General features: G+C 49.8%; 1 protein-coding gene across 3 annotated transcripts in view; it reads right to left on the bottom strand.

Moving 5' to 3' along the window:
* The window catches only part of NCK2 (NCK adaptor protein 2), a 115,214-nt gene extending 101,999 nt beyond the window's left edge, over positions 1-13,215 (bottom strand). Inside the window, exon 1 of one of the 3 annotated variants that reach the window (XM_070379491.1) lies at positions 12,985-13,215. The gene's annotated coding sequence lies outside the window, so the exon portion shown is untranslated. Of the gene's footprint in view, positions 1-12,647; positions 12,896-12,984 lie in introns of those variants that run through there. The other 2 variants (XM_070379490.1, XM_070379492.1) reach the window with 2 other exon arrangements.
* Between the last annotated feature and the right edge of the window lie 297 nt (positions 13,216-13,512).

Raw genomic sequence — 13,512 nt, 5'->3', positions numbered from 1 at the left:
CCTCAAGCAGACTCTGGATGACAGCACTATCCTAGTAAGGGTGGATGGAGAGGGGTGGTCGGTGGAGGACAGGGTGCTGACCAGCTACAGCAACCACAGAGCTTTACCACGGGCAAGTGAAACAATCCCTGCTCAGCAGACACCCTATGGTCTCAGGGTTGTCTCACTCCCCCTGAAATATTTGATGTTTTATTTTTAAAAAAAATTTTTTTTTTTTTAAATTTTTCTGCTGCGCTTTGAGACATGTGAGGTCTTAGTTCCCCTACCGTTGATTGAACCCACAATCCTTGCAGTGGAAGCATGGAGCCTTAACCACTGGACCACCAGGGAAGTCCCTCCCTGGGGTAAATGAATATTAACTGGCCTGGGGACTTTGCATGGGTATTCCTCGCACCTCCACAGAACCCCACACAGAGGCATGACACTCATCTTGGAAACGTGTTAACTGAGATGAGAGTCAATCATGAACGGGTAAAGTTACCCAGGCTGGGCTGACAAGCTCCCTGAGAGCAGGTCTGTATGGTCCCCCTGTGTGTTTCGGGAGCTCCTGCCACAGCTCCTCTCCAGCCACCACTCAACAACTTAGTGACAACAAACTGGGGGGTAATCTGATCTGTGAGTCAGAGCAGGATGCAGAAGCCAGCTTTGTCCTCAACACACGCGGTCCTCCAGCCAGATTCACAAAAAAAGGAACAGCATCTTCAGTTTACCACGCAGGCTGGCTGCTCTGAAGACCCTTCTTGAAAAAGGAACTGCACAGTTGCAATTCCTAAACAGGGTATACAGAGGCGCGCGCACACACACACACACACACACACACAAATCAGAATTAAGCTTCTGCTTCCCAGAACACAAAACAGAGGTGGAGAGGAGTTAGAAATGAGCTGTGCACCTTGGACAAGCCAGCAGTGTGTGTAGGGGGGGCGAGCAGCTTCCCTGATGGTCCAGTAGTTAAGTATTCGAGGGGACAGGGGTTCAATCCCTGATGGAGGAACTAAGATCCGACATGCCGAGGGGTACCAAAGCCCATGCAGCACCACAGCTAGGGTCTGTGCACCACAGTGAAAGATCCTGAGTCCCACAACTGAGACCCGATACAGCCAAATTAATTAAAAAAAAAAAACTACTAGCAGGTGGAAAAGAGCATGCGTACCTCTACTGCTCACAGGAAGCCAGACCTTTCAAGTTCACATTTAGACCAGCTATTTATGAAGTTCAGGATGAGGCTGTTTTAATCCAGCCCCTGTTATAATTGGGCTTCCCAGGTGGTGCTAGTGGTAAAGAACCTGCCTGCCAAAGCAGGAGACCTAGGAGACACAGGTTTGATCCCTGGGTCAGGAAAATCCCCTGGAGGAGGGCATGGCAACCCACTCCAGTATTCTTGTTTGGAGAATCCCAAGGACAGAGAAGCCTGGTGGGCTACAGTCCATAGAGTCAGATACCACTAAAGCGACTTGGCACACACTTATAATTAAAAGTCAAGACGTTACTGCATTCAGGCCAATGGTTTATTTTGAGGAAGGAGGGGATTTCAATACTGTAAATGCAAAGCCCTACAAAAGTCCTGCATCTGTAGTTCCAGAGCTGGGGCATCACCTGGCAGCAGGGCTCCTGCAGCCAACCCCTGTCCCCTGTGCCCCTCAGCTGCCCCTCTCCACGGTGGCCAAGTAACACTTGCTCCCTCCACCAGTGTCAGAAGTGAATGATACAATGACACACAACAATTAGAAACACACAGTGTTACCCAGCCCGCCAGCACACCACTGCCAAATTTCCAAGCTTGTCCAAAGACTTATTACTATGACTGTCTAAGAGGTCTTTCCAAAGAGTTACGACGACGCTCTCAGAGGTCTTTCTCAGTGCCCGAGAGGATGGGAGGCTAAGGAAAGAAAAGACTCATTGTACCTTAACCACCTCCACCAAGAAAAGTTCAAAAACGCCCTGAGTGCTGATTCTGTGTTTATCCTGGTAACAGAACAGGAAGAGAGCAGATAAGAGGCGACCAAGCAAAAAGGAAGAGCAAAGGCAACAGGAAATGATTTACAGAAAACAGATCAAGATTAAGCCAAGAAAACTTCTAACTGGCCGCCCTCTGGATATCTAGGCTTCTCTGACTTTCTCAAGTCAGGACCTGCTCATAAGAGAAAAAAGAAAACGTACACAGAATATCACAGTCCAGACCAGGCAGCTAACAAGCAGCTCTGCCCTGAGCCAGACCCTGAGACTCAGAAACTAACAGCCAAATTATCATTTTTCCCTTCCTTTTCCCTGGATAACATCTAATTTGTGATATTTTCATTCTCTCTCCCCTGAAGGGTTTATTTTAGACCTTACAAAAAAGGAAATAAAGCATTCAAAAGCTAACAGATGTGACTCGCTCAAAGAAGAGTAGGCTAAACCTAGAACCTAATAAACTTTAGTAATAACAAAGGAATTTTTTCTCTGTAGACCATCACCAATTGTAAGGATGCTGAGCCTAAGTAAATAGATGTATTTCACCAAACCAAACTCTGAAAATCAATTACTTACTACAAGCAATTGATAAGGGACCCCATCACTTTCCTGTTAGTGGATATTCTAAGGAGAATGTGTTGTCACCACAGTTCAGCTAGATTTCCTAATGCGTCCTACAAAATCAGCATTTCATATTTCTATGGTCCAAACGGAAGTAGAAAATTTAAAGAACAATGCATGCCCTACTTTTCCACCAACAGATAAACCATGATATGTCAGTTAAAGTTTCTCCTTTTTATATTTAACTGCAGAGATACATAAATACTTTTCAGCTTTCTGTTGTTGTTCAATTGGGAAGTTGTGTCTGACTTTTTGCGACCCCATAAACTGCAGCACGCCAGGCTTCCCTGTCCTTCATTATCTCCCAGCATTTGCTGAAATTCATGTCTGTTGAGTCAATGATGCTATCTGTCCATCTCTTCTTCTGCCGCCCCCTTTCCCTTTTGCCTTCAGCTTTCTAAATAGGCATTATTTTTCATGTTTATAAAAATTCTGGGGATGACAGGATAGGGATGATCTCCAAGAGGGCAACTGTATGAAAGAATACATGAGCCATTAACTGAAAGGTTTAAGCCAAGTACAGCAGTACTCACTTAAAATAAGGCTGCTGAAATACTGACATCGTTGGGCAGTTAACCCTTTGAAGTCGGGAATGTAATGTGCATTGCCAAGATGGGCCAGTATCCCTGGCCTTGACCCACTGGACACCAGGACCACTCTCAAGTCTGGACAACTGGAAAATGTCCCCAGACACTGCCAATTGTCCAGAAGGGCAGAACCACCCCCAGCTGAGAACCACTAATTTATATACAAGAGTAGTGGGTCAAGTCTCAAGTTTCTTTTTTTAATATCAACATTTGAAAAGGTATTTTACTTTGTATTTGCAAAAGTGAATCACTTATTTCTCAATTCAAACCTAACAGTGAGGAAAATCCAAACACAGGTGGGAATTTGCACTATGTTGCACTGTGGGAAGATGCACTATGCGGAAACATTTTCTGCTCTTGATGATAACAACCCTCTGTGATCTGAGACGTGAAGAAAAAGAGGATCTCCTTCCTCCAGAAAGCGGGGCACCCTTCCCTCCCCTCCCCCCACTCAGCCCTGAGCTTGGGGGTGCAAGGCACAGACAAGTTCAAGCAGCAACAATTAAACACCAGAGTCCTCACCTGGGATCCTCAACAGAGCCTCAGTTCCACGCAGGCCCCCCTCAGCGTGACAATGACAACAGCAGAGGGTCTGCTGTCCTTCCCCTACTTTTTTTTTTGAAAGAGGATAATTTCTTTATAGTCACTTCTGAGTCTTATCTCCTGAACCACATGAAACAGACCTATGAAGGAGACTCCAAGAAGGGAAATGAAGCAGCAGAGATGGCTGAATAAAAGAAGGAGAGCTTGTACACACAAGCCAGGCTGGTCCATGGACGGCGGTAACTATACTCCTAAAGAAAAACCACCTGAGTGCAGATAGGAAGGCAGGTGACTGAAGTCGCACCATCAGGGTGGGGAAGTCATACACAAACATGAAATACACAGAAAAGAATCAAAAGAAAGGAAAAGTCTTTTTTTATATCTGTCTTGCTAGATTCTGTTCCTAAATATGTTCCTTAAAAAAAAGCAGTTTGATGAAAACTCACTATTCACCTAGATCCAATGTCCAGAAACTGTTTCTAAAGTAACTCCCTGAATCCCTTGATATTTCTTGGTCTCTTAAAAATACTCAAGCAGCTTGTGGTTTTTAATACCCATGTCTCCAAACTGATTCCCGTCACTCAGAGCAACAAGAGAGCTCATCATCACCAATCCAGCGTGTCCCCACCCCCAACACACACACATTTGAAAACAGGGACATGAGCTTTTAAAGGGACTGTCCTTAAAATGAACACAGCTAGTGTTCTAATGAAGCATAATATATATTGTATTAGAAACATTTTTCTAATGAAAATGAGTACTTTTCATGTATCATATTTTATAATGTTACATAACTGGTAGGGTATTGATTTGTATAACTTTGGTCTGTATCCAGTGACCTTATTAAACTCTTGTACTAATTCTTAAAAAAAAAAGTCCAACAACAACAAAAACAAACCCAGCTGGAAAGAGGGATGGAGAACTGTTCTTTTCTTCTTTAGCCAGGCTCACAAGTAACATCATTAAAATACCTGTTGACTTGCAGACATCCTTAAATGCTCAGCCAAAACTCACAGGCTTACAAAACTAAGGCACATCCTTTAAGCAAGATGGATGCAGATGCTGAAGGGCTTGTCCAAGGAGTCAGCCACTGGCGCCTTACTAAGCATCTCAGGCCCATCTCTCCCTCTTGGAAGGTTCCTCCCCAGCTGGCCGCCCCCACCGCAGCTGGGAGAATTATTAAGCTTGTTTAAGTAAATAAATCTTTGCTGCTACTCCTCCTGGAACATGCCACAGGATCAGCAGCTGGACTGCAAATCTAAGCCTGTGAATTCAGAGCACCTGCCTGCCCTACAGCCCATTGGAGACCGTGGCCTTTCTGACCTGCTAATATGCAAAGAACCAGACTCTCAGTTATACCTCAGTTCCATCTGCCCTTAAGGGAGGCTGCCCAGCACAGAGGGCCACAAGCGTCCTCTGACAACAGAAGGGGAAGTTTAGGATGGTCTGGTACTACAAGCCTCGCCCAAGATGACAGTCAATGTCAAGGTTCCTACCAAGACCTTGGAGCAGCAGTCTTCCAAAACTCCAGAGCACCTGAGAACTCATGAGAAAAGCAAATTCTCAGGCACCCCTGAAGACGCTCTGTGGGGTGGGTCCAGCCATCTGAGTTGGAAGCTTTATGGGCTGGGGTGGGTGGCGGAACAGCTGAGACCCAGCTCTGAGCTGGGTCCGTCTGGGGCTCCCTGGCCTGTGGTTCTCAGGAGGCAGGCTGAGGGAGCAGCAGCAAGGCCGGGGATGCTCTCCGCTGCACCACCTCCAGAGCACACCCACCAGGACCACTGGAGCAGCCGAGGTTGCTCATACGTCCTTCCAGAGTCCAGGGCTGATAAGAGGTCCAGAATGAGTGACGCCCAAGCTCCACCCACTGTTGTGATTCTCCATCATGTTTCTCCAGTCCTACACCATCATAAAAGTTTACAGCTCTGTTTATGTCTTTTCTTTTAATGAAGAGATGGTGGTCTGGCTTAGGGGATAAAAGCAGAGCCTCAGCAATCAGACAGGTTTGAATTCCAGATCTGCTGACCAGCTCTGGAACCTTATGCAGCCTAACCTGCTAGGTCTCTCTACTCTCATCTCTGAAGAGAAACACAGCAACTAACCACACTCAACTTCTGTGAGCACTGAATGAGCTAATATTGTGTGTAATATGGTTAGTACCATCACTACAATGTGTGTGATGTGTGTGTGTTAGGGAAGAACCCAATGATCCCTAAAGTACTATGATTTTAGGACGTCCCTGGTGGCTCAGTGGTGAAGGGTCCACCTGCCAATGCAGGAGACGTGGGTTCGATCTCTGGTCTGGGAAGATCCCACATGTCTCAGAACAACTAAGCCCATGAGCCACAACTACTGAGCCTGTGCTCTAGAGCCCAGGAGCTGCAATTACTGAGCCCACGTGCTGCAACTACTAAGTCCCAGAGCCCTAGAGCCCGTGCTTTGCAACAAGAGAAGATGCTGCAATGAGAAACCCTTGCACCAAAGACAGAGAAAGCTGGAGAAGCAACACGGACCCAGGACAGCCAAAAATAAATACATAAAAAATATTAAAAAAAAAAAAAAAAAACTATGACTTTAGATTCTGTACTTAGAAATTAAATATTTGACATATATCAGAAGTACACTGAAAACTAACACCCCAAAACAGTTATTTCACATTGGTAATTTAACCTCTAGAATTCAAAATACATTTTAAAACGTTTGTAAAATATACAAGCATTCTGATTATAGGTAAGCAAATCAGGTTCTAGTATTCTAAACTTGCATGAGTACATGGAATATTACAGTCTTCCTTAGCATGACAGAGATTATACCTTTCTGCTAAAGAATAATAATTACCATGATTATGATTCCAGGTTGCTCTCACTATGTCTTCTTAGCTATCTCAACTTAGGAAAACCCAGACTAAATGAAGCTTGAATTATGAAAGTGTACAGACCTGTGCTCTCCCACACAGTCACCGGTCTCAGGGGGCCAGTGAACACCCCAATGTGGGGAGGGAAGAGGCATGCCACAGATGAAGAATGCACACAGGCTTTCACAGGCTGCACATGAACAGAAGAATATGCATCATCTCATTAACAGGGTTTTACGTTGAACACTGGGAATAAAAGTACTGTGGCTCTACTGGGTAACAGAATACATTGTGAAAATTAATTTTGCTTGTTTCTTCCTACATCTTTAATGTGGTTACTGTTGTTGTTTATTCACTCATTCATGTCCCACTCTTTGCGATCCCATGGACTGTCCCAGGGTCCTCTGTCCATGGGATTCTCTAGGCAAGAATACTGGAGTGGGTTGCCATTCCCTTCTCTAGGGAATCTTCCAAACCCAGGGATCCAACCCCTGTCTCCTGTACTGGCAGGCAGATTCTTTCCCACTGAGCCACCTGGGGAGTCCAGTGTGGCTACCAGACATTTAAAATCCCATCTGTGACTCACATGTGTATATTTGAAGGGGACAGCACTGCTCTTAACAATTGATTTCTTCAAGGGGTGTTTGCAGGAAATACCCCATGTTAAAAAAGACATAGCATTTTTGGCACCAGCTTCTCCTCCTTCCTTAGGGGTCCAGCACAGTTTTGGGGTACAAAGCTTCTGTGTGTCACGAGGCTGTTATTACAAGGGTAGCAATGAATCAGCCCCGAAGTACACAAGTCTTTAAAAATAAGCTGACAATAAACGCTGGTATTCTGTTATCACAACTAGCAGGCTTTCACTCACTGTGTACAGGGGTGGGAGGTATACGTAGAGGCTGAGGGAGCAGGGAGGAGCCCATGGTGCAGGCCCATGCTGAGCACTGGTGACACTGACCCGAGGGCAATGGAGAGCCAATGCTGGGACCTCAGCCAGGTTTGGGTACCAGGGTGCAGTGATCAGGCGAGTGTGGTAAACAGACGGGTCTGCCAGCGCCAGTGAGAGAGGAGTAAGTACCTCAGGCTCAGATGGAAGAGATCTTCAGAGGTAAAACTGATAAGACGTGGGATCTGGGAAGTGAGGGAGAATCCAGGATGACACAGTGAGGCAATGCTAGGGACATTAACCCAGGCAGGCAGGTCAGGAGATAGTACTCCCAGCCAAGATGTTCAGAGTTTCCGGTGGAAATGAGTGGGGAGAAGTCGCATGATTCGCCTGAATGACCGAGTGAGTCATGAATGGACAGGTTTGCAATTGTGGTCACACAGGTGACCACCTGGAACAGCTCACGCTCGCCCTGGCCAGAAACACACATGTGATCGGAGTGAACATTACCAAACCCGCCTGTACCTGCCTGGCTCCTGGCGAACCCACAGTCACAGGGCAGTCCCAGTGATACTCCGGGCCGTGGGTTCCATTCACAGGAAACGCCTTCGTCTCCACACAAAATTCAATACTTGCATATAGCTCCTATTTGATGCTGATCCTGGTCCCAAAACCATGCTGCAGCTGAGCCAACACGGGCTAAGGGGAAATGTCCACAAAGGGCATCGGTCAGGGCTGTCCTCTCTCAAGACCTGAAGCATCTGGGCCCGGCACCCACCTGCCACAGCAGTATGAGGCTTTGTGAGGGAAACTGATCTGTCACCCACCTCTCCCGCCCCAGTGGTGTCTTCAAGCACTTGGGAGACAGAAGCCATGAAATGCCTTAAATCATCAGCCTGGTTTTGAAGAGTGACTGTCGTGGACAGAACTGTCCCCATACTCAAGTGTTGAAGCTCCCACCACCCAAGTGACTCATCTGGAGACAGAACCTCTGCAGCAACTGAAGTTCAACAAGGTCAGAAGGGTGGGGCCCTAACCCAAGAGAAGCAGTGACCTCCTAGGAAGAGGGACAAACACACAAGGCACCTGAGGACACAAAGTGAAGGCGGCCAACGGAGCCTCACTGAGAACCTAGTCTGCCCGAACTTTGATGATCACTTTGCAGCCTCCAGAATGGCAAGAAATCAGCTTCCTTTTGATGCTGTCTGTGGATCTGTGAGGACAGTCTGAGTGGATGTGCATACGCTAAACCGGGACAAGCGCCCTTCAACCCACAGAGACCATCCAGGCCGATGAGGCTCAGACACTGAAACCAGGACATGAGGTCACCTACTGACCCTGGTCCCACCAGCAGCCAGGCAGGGGCCACACACTTGGCCTCGTTGGGACCTGCCGGCAGATCCACAGCCTCCCCAGGACCACCTCACCCAGCACTTTTTGGGGTCACCTCCTCCTCCTGAGCAGGGCAGGGGGCTCTGTCACACTGCCACTGTCCCTGGGCTCCAGGGTCCTCACACTGACGTCAGGGCCAGAGCCCAGGTCCCCAAGTTCTCTTAATACTAAATATGGTGGTGAATGGGAAAGTAATTGGTAAACTGTAATCTATCATCGGAACATGAGCATCTATTATTTTTATCCGACTTCGGCATTTCAGGTTTACGTTAACCACCGACCAGCAAAAACATCCCACTTTCCAAAACTGTCTCAAAAAGAGAAACTGCAATATTTCCCTTCTGAGTGCACTTGAAGCTTCTTTTCTTAAAAACATTTAAAAACACAAACGGTATAAAAAGAAAAGGACACTAAATGACCAGCTTCCCGCGGTCAGGATAACAAATGCTCTGCCCAGAGTTTCCAGTTCAGGTTAACATGCACAGACACTCTATTGAAAAAGTTAAATATTCAGTCATCCCACCAGGGGGTTATGCAGTTGGGTTTGTTTTTCATCTTGCCTTTTCTCTTTTTTTTTTAGTTTTAGGTTCAGGACTATAAATGATTCATTGGACAGAGAACTTCTCAAACAGAGAGGCCACCAGACCAAATCCCCCCATTGTCTGGACCTGGATGCACTGTGGACAAAACCTTATGAACCTAGAGCCTTAATGACTGACAGACTCAGAATTCAAAATCACGAGCTCAATCAGTATTTTCTGGAAAGAACACAAAGAACCCACAGGGCCGACTATGACAAATGCCTGTGTGTGTGTTGTTAGGGCAGGGAGAGGGAAGCAGTTGTAATTGACTAACGTCAATTACACCTTCAGAAACTGACATACTTTGGGATCCATTCAAAGTGAAATGCAGGAGAAGAAAACAGTCTAATTTTCAAAACAATGCCACTAAAATGGCCTAAAGAAATAAACTGTTTTTACTTTGGCTGCATACTTTTAAAAGGCTGTCCTGTCCTTCTAAGCTGCCTTAAGCATTTAACAATATCATCACAGTATCACTTTGAGCCTCTGAAAACATGGGGTTTCCATCACTCATTTGAGGAAAGAGAAACCACTTGGAAGTGCCATTTGCCACTCATCTGGATGGGAAAATTAATTTCGCAAGCTGTGGGGAGTTTCCTGTCCATTTTTGAAAAGTCAGCTTACTAGATTTCCAAGCATGGTCCACTGCCCTGCCATGCAGTCCTAGGGAGCAGCCTTCAGTTCCATTCTTCGTGTGGGACAAACATGTGTGGCCCTCGCCCTCGGCTCACACTGTTGGCCATGCTGGGTAGTTACAAGCATGCATGTGTCCTGGAGAATGGTGTAACACAGCCTCATCCAGTTGGGGCAACTGACGTGACCAAGGAAGAGAATCTGGTCATTCCAGACAATCAAGAAGACTTTAGGGTATTTTATCCAGGGCTTCCCTGGTGGTTTAGAGGTAAAGAGTCTGCCTGCCAATGTAGGAGACACGGGTTTGATCCCTGGTTCAGGAAGATCCTACATGCCGTGGAGCAACTAAGCTCACGTGCCACAACTACTGAGCCTGTGCTCTACACCCCAGGAGCAGCAACTGAATGAGGAGCCCACATACAGTAACTACTGAAGCCTGTGTGCCTAGAGCCCATGCTCTGCAACAAGAGGAAGCAGTGGGTGACAAGAGAGACCCAGAGCAATGAAAAATTAAAAAAAAAAAAAAAAGTTATTCAGTTTGTATACACACAAGAAAGATTTTGGGTATGTTTAACATGGATAATAGTGCACTTCTCAAATACTGTGTACATATGATGCGTTTGCTGGAAAATCTCAGTCATTGCCTGATGCAAACAACAGAGGCTGGGAAACATCACAGCTTCCAAGAGATGAGAGATGGAGAGACCTGAAGTGCAAGGCATGTGATAAAGAAAACCTCAGAGCCTGACAAGTGAGCACAGCTACTTGAAATCACCTTAATCAGGCCCCACCTTAAGTGGGGAGAGAAGGTGCTGGGTCAGTCTGTTCTCTGGATGCAATTCACCACCCAACTTCATCCCATTTTCCAGGACCAATCCCGCAATGTGTCTAGGGAACAGCTGAGAAGCTTGGAGCCCAGATGAGGCCTCTTTGTTACCACCAGCTTACCACTGCTTTAAGTTTCCAATTTCAGCCTCAGCTAGCTGCAGCCAGAGGACCACTAAGATCTGGCCACTTTCTTCAATCAATACTGCTGCTAAGTCCCTTCAATTGTGTCTGACTCTGTGCAACCCCATAGACAGCAGCCCACCAGGTTCCTCTGTCCCTGGGATTCTCCAGGCAAGAGTATTGGAGTGGGTTGCCATTGCCTTCTCCGTCAATCAATACTACATCTAATCAACCTGGAGAGGAGAAACATCAATGTAGGATTTTCCCTCCTGGTCACTGCTTCAGAATCATGGTTAACACCCACATCTGGGGAAATCCCTGTTCAGACCATCTAAAAACCTACATGGACAGCTCAGTCTTGCAGTTGAACTCACTTCATCTCCTGTTCACCACTGCCCTCCTATTTACTAAACCCTTGGCCCAGGCTCGATTCCTGTTATTAATTTACCCGTTTATTAATCTCTGGGGACACCGGGTAAATGAATTAAGGGCAGTATTTGGAAACAAAGTTTAGGTCTGCTGTGATAATTCAAAGCACCCAGATTGATTTCATTTTCAGTCGCTTTTAGCCTTGAAAAGCCCTGTTGCCAACGATACCTGATGTAGAGGGACAAAACACGCCCCAAATTACTCTCATTCCTGCCAAATCCCTTCGGCGAAGCCGAGGAGGAAGCCGGGCCGGGACCAGGCGGGACTCCCCTACCTTTGGGTTCCCCATCCCCAGGCCACACCCCGTAGCCTCTCGGGGGTTCACTTTCTGTGGGGTCAAGGGCAGGAGTGGGCCTGCGCGGGCCCAACGCTGAGGCCTGCTCATTCCCTGCGCATACCCAAACTTGCCAGGCTCAGCCCCAAACCTGTTGGCAAAATAAACAAAGGCAAACACAGGGGACCCGACCTAGCCTGAGTGCCAGAGGTCGCCCCGCGCCGGCTCCCCCTTTGTCCCCACGCGGACGAGCTGCCAGTGAGCCCCAGAGCCCCGGCACACGCGCAACCCTTTCAGGGCGACCGCCTCGGTCCACACACGAAAGCGCTTTGCAATCACGCCCCCCACTCGCTCCACGCCGAATGCTCTCACGAGGGAGTTACCGTCTACGCCTACAATCACACACCGAATTCTTCCAGAACCGGTGGGTGGTTCGATCGCCCAGAATAATCTACCAGGGCAGCGCGATCGTGAGAAACTTTGTTTCGGGGCCGGCGATCCCCGGTCGGACGCGGAGCCGGGCACGAAGCGCCCCGGGCCGCGGGAAGCCTCCCTGACGCCAAGTGACAGCAGCTCCGCGCGGGGTCGCCAACAGTCCCGATCCCAGAAGTTGTGCGGGCCGCGCTCGCCTCCCGGTCCTGCCTGCGCGGGGCCGGCGATCCACGCGGTTCTTACTGGAGGCGCGCCCGGCCTCCCCGGTCCCCGCTCCGGGACCACCGCACAGGCCTGCCCCACCCGCCCGACCCGGGGAGGGGGCGAGCCGGAGGTGCCGGCGGCCGCGAGGCCAGGCCGCGCAAGGGACCCGGCCCCCAGCCCCGGCTCCGGCACCGGCGCGCCCCGCCCCGGCTGCCCCGCAACTCCGCGAGCCGCCCAAGTTGGCGGCCTCCGCCCGGGCCACAGCCCCCGAGCCCCGACCCCCGGGCCCCGGCCCCTGGCCCCTGCTTACCTCGCGCGCCGCCCGCCGAGGCCGGGGCAACAGCGCGGGTCCCGGGCGGCTGCCGCCCTGCGCCCGCCCAGGCGCCGCTCTTTGTCTGCGCCGCTCGCTCCTCCCGCCGCTCGGCCGACGCTCCGGCCCGGGCGGACCCCGCGGGCCCGGCCGACCCCCGCCGCCGAGCCCCGCGCCCGCCGGCCCGCTCGGCTCCGGCCTCGCTCCCGCCGCGGCGCCCCGCCCCTCCCGGCTGCGCCCGCCGCGCGCCCTTCCTCCCCCTCCTCGTCCTCCTCCGCTCCGCCCAGTGACGCCGCCGGGGCCGCCCAGGCCCGCGCGCCCGCCGCCCGGGACCCACCTGGGCGCGCACGGCGGCCCGGCTCGGGCGGCGCCGGGACTGGCTCGAGGCTCAAACGCGGGCGCCGCCCGGCCCAGAGGACCCTGCGCTGGGCCGGGCCGGGCCGTGCCGGGCGCCGAGGGGAGGGGAGGCCCGGCTCCGACCCTGCGCGCCCGGGAGCGAATAGGAAGACGGGAGAGGCGAGAACAGCAGCAACCCGGCCTCGAAGGACCGACGGGTGGTCGGTCCATCCCCTTTTTGTTTGATTTTCTTATCAGGACGCCCTGGGGCTTGGCCACCGCCCCCTCTCCCGGAAGCCTTCCCACGACACCCTCGGCGGAGCAGGCCTGCGGTCCATCAGAAAAGTGACTTACAGAAAAATGTCACTTCCTCTGTGTAGTTGCTTCTGGGCATTTTTATTTATTTTCCTCGTATCTATTTACTTTCCCAACCAGACACTTTTTGACTCCCTCATTATCTTCGGAAGCAGTTCTTAAAAGCAGAAGAGGAAACCACAATGTGCCTGCCTCTGTGTCCAGTTCGAACCAG

This window comes from Bos mutus, chromosome 11, assembly GCF_027580195.1.
Source record: "Bos mutus isolate GX-2022 chromosome 11, NWIPB_WYAK_1.1, whole genome shotgun sequence".
In the NCBI taxonomy this organism is placed as follows: domain Eukaryota; kingdom Metazoa; phylum Chordata; class Mammalia; order Artiodactyla; family Bovidae; genus Bos; species Bos mutus.
This window is presented reverse-complemented; position numbering and strand designations above follow the sequence as displayed.